Genomic DNA, 6,635 nt, shown 5'->3' with positions numbered 1-6,635 from the left:
CGCACAGTGGCTCACCAGCTGCGCCGATGACCTCGCACCACTGAGGAATCCTCCCAGCAGACCCGGCAGCAGGAGAACCCGGTGGTTCAATGACGACCTCAAGAACTCCAAGAAAACCTGCCGCACCCTCGAGAAAACCTGGCGCCACAACCCGACAGCGGATGACAGCCCTCAAGGACGCCACCCGCAAACACCACCAGCTGATCCGCACCACCAAAAGGATGTCATTCAAAGAACGGCTGGACAACAACTCCCACCACAGCAAGGAACTCTTCAGCGCCGTTAAAGAGCTCTCCAACCCCAGCGCCAGCAACAACGACATCACACCCTCGCAAAACCTCTGCGACTCACTCGCCACCTTTTTCCACCAGAAGATCGCCGACATACACAACAGCTTCGGCGCCCAGACAACGCACCCAACCGCTGAAGCAACGCCCCCCACTACCACCATCGGCACCTGGATCCCCGTCAGCACCGAAGACACCACCCGCATGATGAACACCATCCACTCCGGATCCCCTACTGACGCCTGCCCACACCACATCTTCAACAAAGCCGACTCCATCATCGCACCCCATCTCCGGGACGTCATCAACTGCTCCTTCGCTTCTGCCACCTTCCCGGAGAGCTGAAAACACGCCGAGATCAGCGTCCTCCTGAAGAAACCGATCGCGGACCCCACGGACCTCAAGAACTTCCGTAACATCTCTCTCCTCCCTTTTCCTGCCAAGTCATCGAAAAGACCGTCAACAAACAACTCTCCACCTTCCTCGAGACGAACGGCTACCTCGACCCCTCACAGTCCGGCTTCCGAGCAAACCACAGCACCGAGACCGCCCTCGTCGCTGCCACCGACGACATCAGGTCCATGCTCGACAACGGGGAAAGAGCGGCCCTCATCCTCCTGGACCTCTCGGCAGCCTTCGACACGGTATCCCACCGCACACTGATACAGCGACTCAGCAACTCCGGCATCCAAGGAGCGGCCCTAGAGTGGATCATCTCGTTCCTCACCGGAAGAACCCAGAGAGTCCGCCTCCCTCCGTTCCGTTCCGAGGCCACCGAAGTCATCTGGGGCGTCCCACAAGGATCCTCACTCAGCCCCACCCTCTTCAACATCAACATGAGCCCTCTCGCAGCCATCGCACGTCAACATAACCTCAACATCATCTCCTACACCGACGACACCCAGCTGATCCTCTCCCTCACCAACAACCCCGCCGCCGCCAGATCCAGCCTCCAGGAGGGCATGAAAGACGTCGCGGAATGTATGAAGCTCAGCCGTCTGAAACTGAACTCAGACAAGACAGAAGTCCTCATCCTGGGACCATCCCCCTCTGCCTGGGACGACTCCTGGTGTCCTCCAGCACTGGGCACCGCACCCAAGCCTACGGACCACGCACGCCACCTGGGCGTCATCCTGGACTCCTCCCTCATGATGACCAAGCAAATCAACGCCGTCTCATCAACTTGCTTCAACACCCTGCGCATGCTCTGTAAGATCTTCCGATGGATCCCCACCGAAACCAGGAAGACTGTCACCAAGGCCCTTGTCACCAGCCGCCTGGACTACGGGAACACCCTCTACGCCGGAACCACTGCCAAACTTCAGAAAAGAATCCAACGCATACAGAACGCGTCTGCACGTCTCATCCTGGACGTCCCCCGCCACAGCCACATCTCCGCCCACCTGAGAGACCTGCACTGGCTCCCCGTCAACAAGAGGATCACGTTCAGACTCCTCACCCACGCACACAAGGCCCTCCACGACATGGGCCCGAAGTACCTCAACAGCCGCCTCACGTTCCACATACCCACCCGCCAACTCTGCTCCGCCAGCCTCGCCCTCGCCTCCGTTCCACGCATTTCCAAGACCACCGCCGGTGGAAGGTCCTTCTCCTTCCTGGCTGCCAAAACGTGGAACTCCCTCCCAACCCACCTACGGCTGACCCAGAACCATCTCTCCTTCAGGAAACAACTCAAGACCGGCTGTTCGAGCAGTAGCAACCCCCCCCCCCCCCAGCGCCTTGAGACCCTTGCGGGTGAGTAGTGAGCTATACAAATTCGCTGATTGATTGATTGATGGTTGTCTTTGCATACAGTGTGGACCAGCCTGTTGTTCATGCCTTGCTTCTAGACTTGCTTCCACCATAAAAAACCATTCACCCACAAAAGCTAAGGCCCAACTAGTTCAGCAGGAAATAAATGACCTATTGCAGATCGATGAAGGGATTTTCGAAGATTGAGAAGTCTGTACTTATTAGATACATCAGGCTAAAAAGGGTGGACCTGAAGGATAAAAATCAGAATTCCTGTGCTCATGTATAAAATATAATAAGCTTGTACTGTCGATATATATTGTATTAGCATGATGTATCAATAAGTATTTACCTTTGAATTAGTAGGATGTATTTTGCACTTATTAGAATATATTTTGCATTTATCCGTTCTTAAAGAAGTATATCGACTGTTCTTGTACATAGGCTAGGCCCTCGCAAGACCAGCGCCATGTTGATATGTTGTTGCTTAAGCTTCAGTGGAGATCACGTGTTATTCCTGGCACGAATTCAATGAGTTATAGTGGACAGCTGAATGTGAGGAGTTCTCCTTTCTGTCTTGAGAACCAAGGTCGCATCTGGCTGCTAGTGCGATAAGCGCATTCCTGAAAGCACAGTTCTTGCCCTCCCTAACACCAAGATAAAAGGGAGTCGCCCCTACTGACCTACACCCACAATAGCCATGTCTAATAATGAAACCAATTATGTGTGCCCTATATGGTCATTCCTGGGGCCTTCAGGGCCGGCTGGTACTTTTCCTATTATAGTGTTTTGTGTGTGTAATGAAAAGGTATATATGCCCTGTTTTGAATGTAAGCCAGCAGTCTTCTCCGCGGACCTCGAGGTGGAGGTCGTGGGGAGGCTCCTCTGCGTAGACTACTTTGCTAATAAAGGATTGAACTTTCCTCACTGCCAACTGTCTGTTTATTGGTAATTGGTTCAGGGGCTATCGGTAAGTATATCTCCATAGGTATATTTTATTTACATACAACACATCCATCCATCATTTCACTCATCTATCCAGCCATCCATCCACCCATCTCTTCACTTACTTACTCACTCACCTTTTCACATTAATTATGAGACCTATCAAGAACTCCACCCTTGCTGTAGTTCCTAAAGCATGGGGTGGGTTGGAGCAAGGTTCACTATGCCCCTGCACATAGGCAATCTGAAAAAGTGGAAGGCATGAGTCATGCATGATGAACAGAGCCTTGACGTGGGGCGACTGACATGGTGTTGTTTCCAGAGCGTTAAGTGGGATGAAAAAACTAGGGGGGTCTCTCCAAAAGGGTGTTTGATGTAATAAAATGCGTGGCTTAAAACACATAAGAAATAAATCTGTGCTTAATATAATGTGCCCCCGACTGGTATTTTTGTTGCTTCTGTCATTGCATCCAGATATATAATACAACAAGTAACGATACACTTGGAACAAGTAACGTTATACCTAAAACAAGCCAGAACTATTGGCTTTGTCTATGGTTGTTAGTTGCATAAAATAAAAAAGCAGCAACCTTGGCTGCTATACTATAACTATAATCCTTTCCTTTGAACTTCTTTCACCGCCTTCCTTTGGTTAACTGCATTCTCACCTAGCAGCAGCATGGGCGTTTTTACACTTCCATGTGACAGAATGCCCTGCCCTAGACCGAGGCTGCAGGAGACCACCACATGCTGCGCCAGCCCAGACTGGCCCATTGTCATTCTGTATGTGGCAATCAGCCCCACACAGAATGATAATGGGCGGGGTGGGGCTGCTCTTGTGCACAAGGGAGTGCGAGGTGGCCCCATCAAGGAGCTGTGCTGTTCCCTGCAATGCCTAAAATTAAGGGGGACGGTTGGATGATGTCCTGCCTGAGGATGAGCCCCGGCGTCAGACCTCCCTCTGGGATGCATTTGCGCACATGGGCGTGCGCAGGGGGGGCAAGTGCCCCTCCTTGCCCCCTGCGGACGCCCATGGATTTCACTGTCCATGCCCCTTACACATCACTCCTCACCCTCCTTGTGTTTCCATGACATTGTCTCAGTTCGCTTAGCACAATTCTATTCTCAATTGTACTTTTTCTTTCTATACCTTTAGGGTCATAAATATAAATTCTGCAATCAGTCAAAAGAAATTGGGAGCTGTGCAAGGCATGCTTCCTCGCTTGGGGAATCTAGGAGAACCTAGCTCAGAGAACTGAGTGATTTGGAGTGTGCAGCTTTGCTGCAGAGACTCTTCACAGAGGCACTCTTCAATTTGGCCAAAGAACAATTAAGCTGGGCTGCCCTACAATAAATCAGTACCTTAAGTGCAGTGTTTCATTTGTAATAGAATTAGTGCCAGTGCCCAAAGATCTGCTCAGAAACCCCAGACCAGTGCTTTTTATATATGGAACACCTATTACCAAGGCTGCATAGTTTTTAATCAACCTCATGACTCTTCCATCCTCTATCGGACACTCCCTGCCCCTTTATCTCATTCGTACAGGTTTCTGCTTTCTCCCTGTGCAGCGTTATTTTTGCCTTTCTCTTCCTACTTTTTTGTGCTTTGTGGGGTTTACTTTCTCTTGCTCATGTTCAATGTCTGAAGATGAAAAATAAGTGCTGGTCCCCAAAAATGAATGTTTGCGGGCTTCACTGGCTCACATTAAGCACTACTTACTTGGTATGTATGTGGTATTTCTTTAGAATGAACCCAGGCAGAAGGCTGCAGATGGGTGTACAGGGTCAAATACAAGCATACAACCAATGAGTGATAGAAGTAGCTGGTTTGTGGATGGTCCATACAAAATGATGTAGTGTTCTTTAACGATGTGTGTCTTCAACTCTTTAATAAATTGGAGCAGTGGTGGTGGTTATGAAGGAGACAGGAATGGTGTTCCAGATCCAGGGTGCATAGATGTAAAATCCTGTAGCCTTGTTTTTTCTTTTTCCACTACAAGTCTACAGTATGATGGTTTTGTGGCTAGGATGTTTCAGTAATCACCAGGGGTGGTGAGTTTGTCTGCAAGATCAGAGCAGATTTGTCGTTGTGATGTCCTGATGTTGAGAAGATGGTACTGGCAGCCTAGCTGAGCTAAAGAAGTTTTGTCAGGATGGGGGAATGTGATCATATTCATTCAGTCCTGGGTGAGATGTTCTGCTTTGTGTAGGACGCACTTAAGGGGTGCCATTGTGGATTGTGGGAGACCATGGAGGACAGCGTTACCAGAATCAAGATGTAAGAGTATAAGAGCTTGAATAGCAGTTCTTTAGTAGCTTTCTAGAAGAAATGGTTTCACTTTCTTTAGAAGAGAGATCTAGTATCAGACCATCTGTGTATTTTTACCAATGTGTTCCTTTACAGTGAGTTTGCTGTAAAGGGTGAATTAAAGTGACTGGCATTCAGTGAAGGTGGGGTTCAAAGCCATTAAGGTTCATGTTAATGAACCAGATATGTATTGTTTCTAGTTTGTTGTGCTTGACAAATAACTGGAATTCTGTTTTGTATGGGTTGAGCTTCAAGTAGGCTCTGGACATCCAGGTCTGTTGGATGTTTCAAGGAGAGTTGTGTATCATCACCATATTGGTGAACTGTGATGCTTTTATCTGTGCGTAGAGCACCACCCAGCTTCATGAGAGGGTAAAGATGTCAGAAGACTGTATGGAACTCTTGGGAACTCCAACGGTGACCGGAATCTTTTGGGACCTGGAGGTACCCCTGTGAACAAACTGGTGCCAGTTGGAAAGGCTGGAGGAGACCCAGTGAAAGACATTGCCTGTGAATTCTATTCAAGACTCCAAGGTGTGTAGGACCGTGAGATGGTCAGCTCTGTTGAAGACAACTTAGCAGCTCAGCAATATCAATAGGTAGGTGTCATCTTTATCTGTGGTAAGTAGGGCATCACTTACTATGTATAAGGTAGTGGCCTCTGCGCTCACACACCCCCTTAGCGCCTTGAGACCCTCACGGGTGAGTAGCGCTCTACAAAACCCTGATTGATTGTTTGAGTGTGAACTGCAAGCAAACTGGTTGTTGTGCAGGAGATGGTTCGCATTAATATGATCTTGGAGTTATAAATTGGCTTCTGTTGGTGACAACTGGTACACTAGCCTAAGTTGATAGCTTCCAGTACTGTAATATATCTATCTTCCTTTCTGGCGCCAACCATAGCAGCAATGTAAAATTCCCCTAACAAAATTTAGTGAAAGGCAATATTAATTATTATACACAACTCTTCAATAAAAAAATAAAGATCAGGAACAATAAAAGCAGCAGATATGGTCCTAAGTTCCATTGAATAAAGAAAAGGTAAGTATTGAGCCTTTGGCAGGTAAGGAAAACGACTGCCACCAGCCATCAATTGGATAGAAAAAGACGGTTATATTTGTGGAGCCATTCAAACACCTGATTCCTGGTGCCACTGAAACTATGATAGCAACACCCCTGGAGCCTTATGATGATTTCTATACTCTGCCGGCACAGAAATGGTCTATGGAATTTATGTCATCTTGAGTGCATACAACCTGCAATATTTCCGGATAGTGAATGTTTAATTGACAGAAGAGCTGGGCACTCTCAAGAGACAGTTACTGCCGTGTTTACGAGCTTTG

The sequence above is a fragment of the Lissotriton vulgaris genome, chromosome 9, assembly GCF_964263255.1.
Source record: "Lissotriton vulgaris chromosome 9, aLisVul1.2, whole genome shotgun sequence".
Classification (NCBI taxonomy): Eukaryota; Metazoa; Chordata; class Amphibia; order Caudata; family Salamandridae; genus Lissotriton; species Lissotriton vulgaris.
This window is presented reverse-complemented; position numbering follows the sequence as displayed.